The following is a 13,150-nucleotide window of genomic DNA, read 5'->3' as shown; positions in this document are numbered from 1 at the left end:
GAACCCATGAGATAAAACCTATATTATCTACGCAGTCTGTTTTCAAAACACAACATACCGACTATCATAACTTTTGATCAACTGCTATTTTGGAATGCATCTGAAATTGTGAATGCTGTTTCAGATGACAGTCCAATTAGGGATGTTGCTTAGCATTTTCCATACCTTTACGAATGTTTTGATACGATTGGGACTTTGATGAATGGCATTGGACTCAAGGAGATCATGGAGTATATGGCGAAAATGTCGTCGTACACACGATGAGCGGAAAAGCATTGCAATAAGCATTTCGTGTCCACTTGCTGGTGGATAAATGTCTCACACGAATGATTGTAGTCAGGATCATGTAGGATAAACCTGGTTTTAAGAAGAAAGTGGGGGAACTTGAGCGATTTTATATGTTGATGGAGATTGGCGAGTGTAATTTAGATTCATTGCTGAAATAAGATTGCATAGACAGAATTCACAACTCTTTAACTGTGAAAAGGGATGAACTAGCAAGGACCTCCAAAACCAGTAAATTACGGATAAACTAAGTTTGCTAAGGCATTTTCATCTGTTTCGCCTGATCGAATGGGGTCTTGGAAAATACATCATATTGCTTTCTTGAATTGTTTACCAATATTCGCAGCTTCTAACCATCCGAAAATGCTGAAGTTGGCTCGTCTATATATAGATGAATGTATACGTTGAAAGACGACAATCCTGAAGTGCATTAGAAGTTTCACTGGGTTTCACGTAACCCGGCGCAGCAGATAATACTGGGTTAATCTTGACTCCGATCTTTTCATTGAGCAGGGATGCTGCTTAGCATTTTCCATACCTTTATGAATGCGCTCACTCGAAAGTCAAGGTGGCTTGATGCGAGGAAGTCCGAGCACCAGAGATAAGTTTGGGCGATGTCAACGGCTGTGTCATCCCTTTACAACCTCGCCTTGCAAGATCTTACCGAGAGAAGTTAAGTAACTACTGAACAATATAAGATGTTTGCCTTTCGGTTGAAAAGAGATGAGATAGATCCCGAAAAATTTTTGGAAAAACTAGACGGTGATACACTGATGAATTGATTTACAATATCATCACAGGAATTAATGCCAACGAAAACGAAGACGTCAATGTGCAGAACTTATTCGAAATCGGAAGAGACATTGTACAAGAAATGGACGGACAATGGATGTTCTCCTATTCTCAAGAACGGGGCCTGAATGCAAAGACTCTGCATCAAGCAAGAAACGAAAATTGTCTGCAGATCGTAGCATTTACCCAGCGCTCCTGTTTTGTGAGGATTTTCGTAGTCTCTCATAGTGGAATTCTTCGGCAGGATGATGTCATGTTCTATGAATGTGTCTATATCATATGTTATTTTCTGAAGAAAAGGGCCTCTTGTATCAAGTGGGTAAATAGCAAATTGCCGAAGGAATTAAAACGTATGTCAAACAAAATCAAAAACTGGTGTCAGCAAACCGTTCCAGTGATTGAGCATAACGTTCTAAACGGAAGATCTCTCCTTCGTCGTTTACAATGGAAGGAGGGGAGCACATAAGTTATATTCCAGACTATTATTCCTCGTTCAAGAAAACTATGGAAGAGCGACTGTGGTGCTTGATGGTTATGAGGTTGGATCAGGTGTAAAGGACTCTGCGTATCAGAGTCGAAATCGAAAGTCGAATATAAATAAGGTGAACATTACTGGGGCGAAAATATTTTCTGTGGAAGAAGACGACTTTTTGTCGAATCGGGCAAACTAGCAAGCACTGATGACCATGAAAGGAACGAAGCAGAACGTGTGTGATGTTATTCAAGCAGATGAAATACTTACGTTGAGATTGCAAAGACAGCCACCAGTATTTCTGCTTTCAGACAGACAAACCTTATTGGAGAAATCACAGATCTTCCTTTGCTATTTCATACAGATGCTTTCAAATGTGTTGCACTCTATTTCCACTCTGACAAGTTGAAATTCTACGTCTATAGTATCATGGCTATCAAACAGATGTTAAGCAGTTTGTAGTAACCTATTGTTTCTACATGCCTTTATAGGATGTGATTCGGTGTCCAGTGTGCGCTGGAATGGAATGAAGTTGGAATTCCAGCAAATAATAAAGAGAAAAAATGAAAGACTATTCAAAGCATTTTCTTTACTAAAGCAAACGTCCTCCAACCGCCTTTGTCTGTGGACTTGCTACCAAGTTATGAAGTGGGTTGGATTTATTAATAAAATGGCACCATCTGAGTGGGGATAGAAGGTAGAAGGGAAAAATCTTGTTCCAGTGATGACAGACAAAAGTCGTCCTCCAGATAAATAGATTCGGATAATTCACTTCAACTGTTTGGAAAGATGCAATACGTTAATAGGTACCTGCAAAAGACATGGACTAGAATGTGGACACTGCCAAGATGGTAACTGTGACAATACGAAAAATACCGCAGTCATAGATGATGAGGATGACGAGGAGGAAATACGAACATCTTTGAAAAAACATTATTGACTTATGTGAATCAGGGTGAGATTGAGTTAACCTTAGATATAGTATATGGCATGATTATCACTGGCAACCATTTCATTTTATAGATTCATCCTAAAAACATGGATAAAAATGTATTGGTTTATCATGAAAACTGATTGAGTTAATGTTTTAAATACACACACACATATATATATATATATATATATATATATATATATATATATATATATATATATATACATATATACATATATACATATATTACATGAGTAAACCCAACCTAACATGAAACCATAACAATCAAAATTATACATTTATAATCGAAAATAGACATCAACTGTTTATTAGGAAATGCGGATACTTTCATCAAAATGTATACAATTGTTTGAATCGTGTTGATATATCTACCTCAGTGCATATTAACAATGACACATTTTACAGAAAACACAAGGCCTATGTTGAACGATGCATTGTAAATTATCTATTTTGGAAGAATGTTTTGTTGACCACTGGTAAGCAAGTGCACTCTTGCTTTCTTTCACGGTTGATCTAATGGATTTCATTTGATTTTGATAATTTCGCAGTTAACTGCGATAGAAACATCGCATTTTCTAGAACGCTAGAATCATTTGGGATAAAATAATTAGTAGGAATGCTGCGAATTAATCGCGACATATTTCCAATCTTTATGAAAAACCTCGTCAATTTACTAGAAAATCACTTGAAACGCAAATGCAATTTAATTGCATCTAAAGGTGCAATTCTCTTATTAATTATCTTTTAAGATTCTTTCACGAGGTCTTTCACTCGTAATTATGAATACAGTTCGAAATTTTCACGTGTAGTTTCACTATCATTATAACATTTGTCTATAATTTCATAGACGTATAGAGAAAGCATAACAAAGCGTGGATATACATACAAATGCATGCGTATTTACATGCATAGTTACACGCGCATACAGGGTGACCAAAAAGAACGGGTCCCAAATTCTAATTAGTCCCGTTTCTTAGCGTTTTGTCCGAATGAAATGAAACTTTGGTCATAACTAGTTTATTATATTCAAAACATCACATCAAAACACTAGGGTATTTGGCCTTTTTTTCTCCGTTGACTGTAAAATGCTCAGAAAAACAATTGAATGCCCTCTTTTTTTTAGGGGGGGGGTCACCCTGTATATATGCATATATATATATATATATATATATATATATATGCATATATATATATGCAATGTTTATATATATACATATATATATACATATGTATATAATGTTGCATATATATGTATATATATATGCAACGTTTATATATATACATATATATACATATATATATATATAATGTTGCATATATATATATATGCAACGTTTATATATATATACATATATATACATATAAATATAATGTTGCATATATATATATGCAACATTATATATATATACATATATATATGCAACATTATATATATATATATAATGTTGCATACATGTATATATATATATATATATATATATATATATATATATATATATATATAGCATTTAAAGCAAAATGAAATAAATATAGGTTCATATGAATTTGTTTGTCAGTTCAATAAGGCAAAACATTATATAGAGAGAGGGGGAATAAAAGCAATTAAGACCTAAATATAAATAGCGTTTATTACTTCTATTTCTATGTTTTCCCTTTTTTTAACTGGCAAATAAGTTCATTTATATCAGTATATTTATTTTATTTTATTCTTTCATTTAATTTTATTGTCATGCCCCATCCTGAAATATTGGGCTTTATATATCCTGATAGGTTTCCATATAAATAATCAATCCATATGGTGTCAACCCACTTTATATATATATATATATATATATATATATATATATATATATATATATACATATAATATATATATATACATATATATATAGTAAGTTGTAAAATATATATGGCGATTAAGCTACACTGAATATTCCGCGTTTCATCCACTCTAGGACTCTTCAGGCTTATGCGCTCTACCTACGTATTGAGCACTTTTGAAGTAAATACTTAAAGTGTATGCATAAATTTATACTTTCGGATATTAATTGTATGTGAGTAAATAAAGTAGTTATATATATATATATATATATATATATATATATATATATATGTATATATATATACAGATATATATGCCTATATACTTGTATATGTAACTATATATATACATATATATATATATGTATATATGCTTGTATATGTAACTATATATATATAAATATATATATATATATATATTAGCTTTCTGAATTCAATATTTTCGTGTCATTGAGATTTATTTAAAAAATTGAATATAATTATAAAGAAGACTAACAAATAAGTTTTATTTTCGCAAATATTATATAATCTGGGGGGTTTATCTTTTTGTAGTCATTCCTAATAGAAAATAGAAAAATATGCCTTAATCACACATTGGAAAGCCTTTTTTATTTAATAATAATTCAAACTATTATTGCAAGTTAGAAATAACTGTATTTATTATGACAAAACAAAATGCAATGGTTTTACTACTTTATGATATAGTTGTTGTTAGTAAGCAATGTTATGATTTCTATTTATTAAAGCCATTAGAAATAGATCCCTTAATTTCTGTAGTTTTTTGCGTAAGTAATAATACTATCTCTATATCTACTATTATATAAAAGTCACTTTGTCCGTGTGAGAGAGAGAGAGTTCCTTCCTTATAGGTTTCGAAACGACTAAGCCTATTTATTACAAATTTCACGCAATGGTCATTTCTATTTCTGGCAGTGTTCTTACATATCTTTTTTACAGAAATTCGTCTGATATGTATCGAAAATCTTACACATCCGTCCCTAAAAACAGTCTTCTTTCTCTTATAGAGAAAAAAGACTGTTTTTACAGGGGAATATTTTACGTTACATCGGTGTAAGACGATTTTTTAAGACAGTCAAACCCAAATATCAGCTGACGTGATATTGTAAACAAACACAGACGAAACTAGATGAACAGCATTATCAGTATTTATTTATTTTATTTTATTTTATTTTATGTTATTTTTTATTCATTTATTTTTTTTATTTATTTTTTTTTTTTTTTCTTTTTTGCGAATTAGTCCACCGGGCAAATTTTTTTCGTAATATATAATAATCAATAGAGGATTGATTTTATAATAATGCATACGCAATCTGCATAAATTAAAATATCATGTTTAAGCGTATTGTACGATCGGCCAAAGCCGGGCGTCCAGCTATTAAATAATGAGCGGCGATATAATTGTGCTTTAGTGTAATTCTAAAACAATATAATTGATATTATGAGAAGTATTAAAATAGTCATATTTTTAAAGTAAACTAGTTCTGTAAACTGACGAAAGAATAATAAATTAATCTTCGCATTCTTCATCTCCTTGTTCCTCTCATTCGTTTTGTCATATTATTATTATTTGTTATATTCAAACTGCATTTTTGTATAACGTTACGAGGTTCGAAAGACTTTTCCTCTGTTTACAGATTCTATATTTATCATGAAATTATGTGTAGATTATGATACATAGGAGGATTTATGTGACGTATTTTAGAATCAAAAAAATGTTATCCTAACGCAATTACCTGATATCTTAGAAGCATTCGTCCACTGAGATTTAGGTAGTGTTCTCTTTATAGTTATTCATACAGAATTGTCGGCGTTGACGTGAGTCGAATTCATGTTCTTACTTTTTTCTCTATTCCTTATATTAGAAACTTCGTTTAATTATGAAATCATTGAAAAAATGCATTTAAGAATGCCCTGTTTGAAATTAATAATTAATGTTCTAACAACAAGAGACCATACGTAAAATAAATTAAGGGTTAGGCTTTTTTTAAATAGATGCCTTCAATTTGAGAAAAATTATGACAGAAATAGATTGAATGGTATTACTTTGTTATTAACAACGATGAAGCAAGTTAATTGGATAAAACAATGAACTATTTTTCTGCAGTTGAGAAAGAAACGAATTTTAGCATGCACCTCGCCATAAACATGCTCATGTTGAAGATCATTTTCAAAAATCCATTGTAAATGTGCATATATTTAAAGGTTTACATTACAAAATATGTAACTAAGCGTTTATTTTTCTTATTTACTAAAAAAGGCAAATACTTTTAATTCAGAACATATTAATCTGATATGACAACAAAAAAGAACATTTACCAGCTGAAGATCGTATGCGATTATTTGCATGTGGTCTGTCCTGATAAAAAAGGATTCTTCGCATAATTTTCCGAATAAAAAAAGATTTTCTTGGAAATTATGGATTTTTATTGTTAGACCTAATTAGCATCTGTGGAATAAAAAACTATTAATAGGTTGATAAAACAAACACAAGCAAAATGAAGAGAACAGAAAAATTTATGGTGCCAAAAATCCATAGAAAAGTTGGATTGTCTTTGCCGCCTTTGTTCTCTAACGATTAGTCGACAAGTAATAATGGCGTCACACTATGTTTTTACAAAAAAGATTATATATAATTCAAAGATTAGAAATTTTGAAAATGAAGTTAAAATGACTGGAAAAAATAAACAACGCAAAAATATCCACATATATATTTCATTAATTTGTCTAAAGCTTACCTTTTTGAAAATTGTTTGTCAAATTATGCTTTGTGGGTCTGAGACAAAATGTTATATAATTCACGTTGAATGTTTTGTTCCGGATGATCTGCATTTGTGCTGTTGGTGTGAGATCTTTTCCCATTACGAAATCATAGTTTTTTTCTCTCAGGATTAACCATGAAAAAGAAACAAACGTATGGTAACTTTCATCCTGGCTAAACCTATTTAGCATCAATAATAAATCTGCTTGAGATAATATAGGAAAGATAATTAAAATTAATTTTAATAAAATAAAATTCCATCATGCGTCGACTTTCATTCTAGTATATATTATTGAAGAAAATATGTCAATTGCTAAAGTAATACCTTTTCTTCTGAGTGAAGTTTGTAAGCAATTGACCGATTTAATGCTTTAATAATTAATTTCGAGAAACTGTAAAGTTACGGGAAGTCATTTTATCGTCGGTTGTGCTTAGTTAGAAATGGAACGCTGCCCTAGATTCATGTTAGCTAATCGAATGTATAATAATATCGATTTATAATTTTGTTATGTGAATATCAGTATATAAACTAACATTACATTATTTTACTGGCATATTCCTCGACATTAATAAACAAATAATTGTTTAAGTATTGTCAAAAAATTGTACCAATAATTTTAATTATGAACAATTTGAAAAGTATTTCTAAGTATAGAGAAAGTTTATAAGGAATGTTTTTCATGCGACAAATAAAAGAACGATTTGACGACTGCTGGGGCATATATAATAGAATAAAACGAAAGCAGCGATAAGATGAATATTATAGGATCGATATTTTAAAAAAATTACTACATTCAATAAAAACTGAAAGTTGTTAAATTATTTATTTGGTGTGTATGAGGGGCTTGAAATAAGTAATGTCCCTGACCCACTTCCCATAGCAGTAGAGCAATGAAACTTGGCACAGTTATTAGTCTTTCTCTACATAGGAACCACCCATCAACTCCCCATATTTCCTCCTATAACACAGAACAAGCTAGGTAACATACAAATATCCGTGCATGAGGTCGCCAAGCTAATCAAGAACCTAGATTCCAGTAAAGCAACTGGCCCTGATGGCATCCCAATTATAGTGTTAAAAAAATTACAACCAGAACTTGCTCCCATACTTACGAAACTATTTAAGCGCTGCCTTAAGGAGAAGTGCTTCCCGACTCCCTGGAAGACCTCATAAGTTTACCCTGTATTTAAGAATTCAGGCGATAACTCATCTCCCTCTCAGTACAGACCAATAAGTATCGTGTGTTATGAGTAAGTTGCTGGAATCCGAATTAAATAGAGAAATAGTCAACCACCTCAGCAGGAATAACCTTCTTAGTGACACACAATATGGTTTCCGCTCTGCAAGATCTACCGCAGATGTGCTAACGGTTATAGCCCACAGGATTAGTGAATCTCTTGACAAAGGCTTCCTTTCTAGGGCAATTGCTCTTGACATATCAAAGGCCTTCGACAAGGTATGGCATAAGGGCCTATTTCACAAGATTTCCAGCTACGGTATAACTGAAAATGTTTTCTCAATCATTAAATCATTTCTCTCTGATAGGCTCATAAGAGTAGTGGTAGATGGACAAAAATTGGAGGCCTACAATATAAATGCTGGAGTCCCTCAGGGGTCAATCCTGGGCCCAACTCTCTTCCTGATCTACATCAATGACCTCCCTAAACACATACTTAAATCATTCGTTGACATCTATGCTGATGACACGACCATCTACGGCAACACATCAAAGGCTGTAAATGACAAAGTTCTCTCTGATTCTCTCTCCTCTGATCTTGAGCACGTGGTTCAGTGGGGGAAGATGTGGCTGGTTACCTTTAACGCATCCAAAACCAAACTCCTATCCTTACATCATCAACGCTCTGATCCCCATCTGGCATCAATTGTGATGGATGGCTCTCGTCTGGGTGAGGCCCCGTGTTTTTACAAGCTTCTGGGTTTGACCTTTACTCCTGATCTGAAATGGAACACGTACATCAAGTCTGTTGCCAAGGTTGCTAGAAAGATGGTGGGATCCTTCTACCGCTCCAGAAGATATCTCACTACTAATGCAATTCTCTATCTATATAAAAGCCAAGTACGTCCAAGGATGGAATACTGTTGCCATATCTGGGCAGGAGCGGCCAAAAACAGCCTATCCTGCCTTGACAGAATACAAAATAGACTTCGTGGCTTAGTAGGGGATGCCCTTTTCTCTACCCTGCAACCTCTCTCCCACAGAAGAGATGTTGCGAGCTTATCCTTGTTTTATCGTTATTTTTATGGCAGGTGCTCGTCTGAACTCCAATCTCTGGTCCCCCCTCGCCAATCTTTCACGAAAAACACCCGACTAGCTGAATCCACTGTGAAAAATTTCCCCCAATCTATATCTGTGCCTAAATCAAAACGCGGATTCCATGAACAAAGCTTCTTTCTTAGAACTGCACGCCTGTGGAACTCTGTTCCGTCTGCCGCTTCCCACCGGACTACAACATAGATGTCTTCAAGTCCAATGTCAACAAATTCCTAATGAACCGCCCCCTTAAGTAAACACTTCATCAAATCTCCACACTAACGTAATGTACTTGCAATAACCCTTATCCCTGAGTGGCTTCCGGGCCTTGATAAGTGGTGATCACTGTGTAAAAAAAAAAATGAGTTATGCATTTCTCCTATCGTTCTGGAGACCGTTTTTGTATAACACCCCATGTTAGTCCTCAAACCACGACGTGACTTCAGAAATCAAGGCTGCATGATCTGAGAAACACTTTCCTTTCAAAAACAACTTCATGACTGGGAAGAGGTGAAAGTCAGAGGGTGCAATGTTATGAGAGTAGGGAGGATGCGGATTGATTTAATAACCACACGCCCGTGCTTCTGATCTGGCGACATGCGAGTTGTGGACCGGAGCGTTGTCCTGCAGGAGGAGGGTACCTTTGCTGATCTTGCCGCCTCTTGATTTTGATAGCTTCCCTTAATTTCTGCAAACGTGAAGCATAATAGGTTCCTTTAATTGTGGTACTCTTTGCCAGGAAATCTTTCATCACTACTCCGTCCTGGTCCCAGAAGACTGTGAGCATGACCTTGCCAGTGGAGGGCTGCACCCTTAACTTTTTTGGAGGTGTTGAGTCCAAGTGCTTCCACTGCATTGACTAGGCTTTGGTCTCTGGATCATAGTGATGAACCCACGTTTCATCTTGTGTAATCAGTCTTTTGAAAAACTTTGACTCATCTTCTTGGCACATGTCCAAAATAATCCTCGAGCAATCGACACGTTCTCGCTTCTGGAATGGTGTGAGCAACCTGGGAATCCATCTGGCAGACACCTTATACATATGTAAATGGTCATGAATGATAGTTTCCACAGACTGTACTAATCGTGACATCTTGGGCTATTTGGCGAATAGTAATGCGCCGATCTTCGAAAATGGTAGCCTCAACTTGACGGACAGATTCCTCATCAATGGCAGAAGGGGGGGACCAGGTCTGGGAGCTGTTTCCACAGACTTCCGGCCATGTTTGAATTCACGATGCCAGCGTTTTACAAGGTCATATGATGAGGCATTATCACCATAAGTTTCTTTCATTTTATCAAAAGTTTCCTGTGGTGTGCGTCCTTTCAAATACAAGAACCGAATCACTGCTCGACATTCAACAGGATCCATTTCACACCTGACTTAGTTCAAACACCTATCAAACAGAAACCACAACGTGTTCAGAGCTGTAATTTGCCATATAACCCGTATAGATATAAATCATTGCACATGCAAAATTTCAGCTAGATCAGACAACTGGAAGTCGGTCAGGGGCATTACTTATTGCACGCCCCTCATATATACAATTTCAAATAAGTACATCCTAAAACTTGCATTTTATATATAGACTAGCAGGGAGGCCCGATGTTGCCCGGGATTGAATGATAAGCAAGGAATTTTTTCACACTCGAATATTTTTATTATCATTCAAATCGGCGAAATCGTCCATTTTTCAATCAAATCGATTGACTGCCTTCTCTAATTGGAAACTCATTGCTGTGCGCCTAGAGGAAACTCCACGTGCCTCTCTGCAATGATCTATTCCACATTACACATCACAAAAAGTTCCTTTTATATACTAGTAATGCTTTTACACATCACATATGCTAATACATCACACATCACACAAAGTTCCTTTTTATATGCTAGTAATACTTATATCCTGACTATGTACTAGCTACCTTCAGTCTTGATAGACTATGGATGCCCACTATAAGAGTGTCTGCGCGTGGATTTTTTGTAGCAAGATTTTTGCAATCTCCAACCACACCTCTTCTGAACCGACTATTGAATACCAGTGTGGAGTGGAGGTTCAAGACGACTAGAAACAATGCTGAAATAAGCAGAGAGCAAATACAGCGCATAGAATTTTGAAATAGCCGCCTAACTGGTACTAGCCAGATTCAGATGCTTAACTTCGGTGATGTGACGAGAACTGGTGTGTCAACGTAATTATGCCGTATATATGAGTAAATGGACTCTTACTGACAATAACGACATTATTGATATGAAAATACAACGCATAGAATTTTGAAATAGTCGCCCAACTGGTACTAGCCAGATTCAGATGCTTAACTTCGGTGATGTGACGAGAACTGGTGTGTCAACGTAATTATGCCGTATATATGAGTAAATGGACTCTTACTGACAATAACGACATTATTGATATGAAAATAACGACATTTTGTATATGAAAATAACGACCTTATGTACCTGACAATAACGACATTATATATATGACAATAACGACGGATGGCCAGGTTTTCTGCAAAATTATTCTGTACTTTTCTAAATAGGGTCTTGTAAATATTGTTTTATTTATCATCAGATTCTCAGGGGCACTGCAATCGTAAGGGAAAATTGGGACTTTATAACACAAAAGACTAGCGACAACAACACAGACTTCTTTCGAATAAGCATTGCTACAAAGAACGATGATTTTTTTAAAGAACTTAAGTGGGGTGCCCTAAAAATTGTAAAGTACAACATTGATAGAGAAAACTTAAAAGAAATATTGCATTACAAAAAGTATTAAAATTACAAAAAGAATATTTTGCTGCGTCAGAAAATAAGAATTTTAAAAGTTTGATTTTGGGGAGTGGATGAAAACATTTTTAGTAATTTCACAACATTAAATCAAAATTGTTTTTATTTGTTGTTAAACTATTTGGATTTTAAAAAGCTTGTTTAATCAAAGGTGTTGTATATTGGTTTATATTGGAGGAGATGATATATTAAAACCTGACATGTGTTATCTAGTGGATGTGAGATATTGTTCTTTTAACAGACAGATAATAAACGTATAAATCGTATGTATGTTGTTTAGCCAGGGGGGCATGATATTGACGTGTAAACCGAGTCATGTTGTATCAGACTTATCAAACAGGATATTTTTACAGTTCATATATAAGAAGAAGAATATATGCTTCATACCTTTTTCTTGAAGAGTTCTTCTGTATCTTCCCGCTGCTCCGTGACGAACCATGAAACGATCAGCACCATCCAATTGAGACACCTGTTCTTATTTGTGAAACCATAAAACAACTCTTTATATTTTTATAATATAAATTTATAACAGTTGTCTCAAATGGTTTTCACAGGATCTGCAGTTTGTCTACATTTCTATTCTCCCTAGCTGTCTGTCCACCCCTGTCTAGACGTCTGTCCGCTTTTGTGGTCAATCCTCAACTCTCTTAATCTCTCCAAAACTAACTACATCACGTGTTCTCTTACGTCACCTAATTACGTGTCTCAGATCAACCTAATCCACAACTAGTTATTTGTTTATTCAAAACCCCAAAATAATGTTTACATATATTTTCTATTTTCACATTCGTTTTGCGATTCACACGTCGATCATTTCTTCCGCAATTTAATTGTTTATTCTTATAATCATAATAACTGATCCAGCGACCATCCGTCGCTCAAATCAACTAACAAGAATACAATAACAATAATAATAATGTTTTTACCCTTGACCCCGTTTGCCACAGTTAACAGATACTACGCTATGATCACAGCCTAAAAGGTC

This window comes from Euprymna scolopes, chromosome 1 (assembly GCF_053919585.1).
Source record: "Euprymna scolopes isolate OS-2025 chromosome 1, ASM5391958v1, whole genome shotgun sequence".
Classification (NCBI taxonomy): Eukaryota; Metazoa; Mollusca; class Cephalopoda; order Sepiida; family Sepiolidae; genus Euprymna; species Euprymna scolopes.
This window is presented reverse-complemented; position numbering follows the sequence as displayed.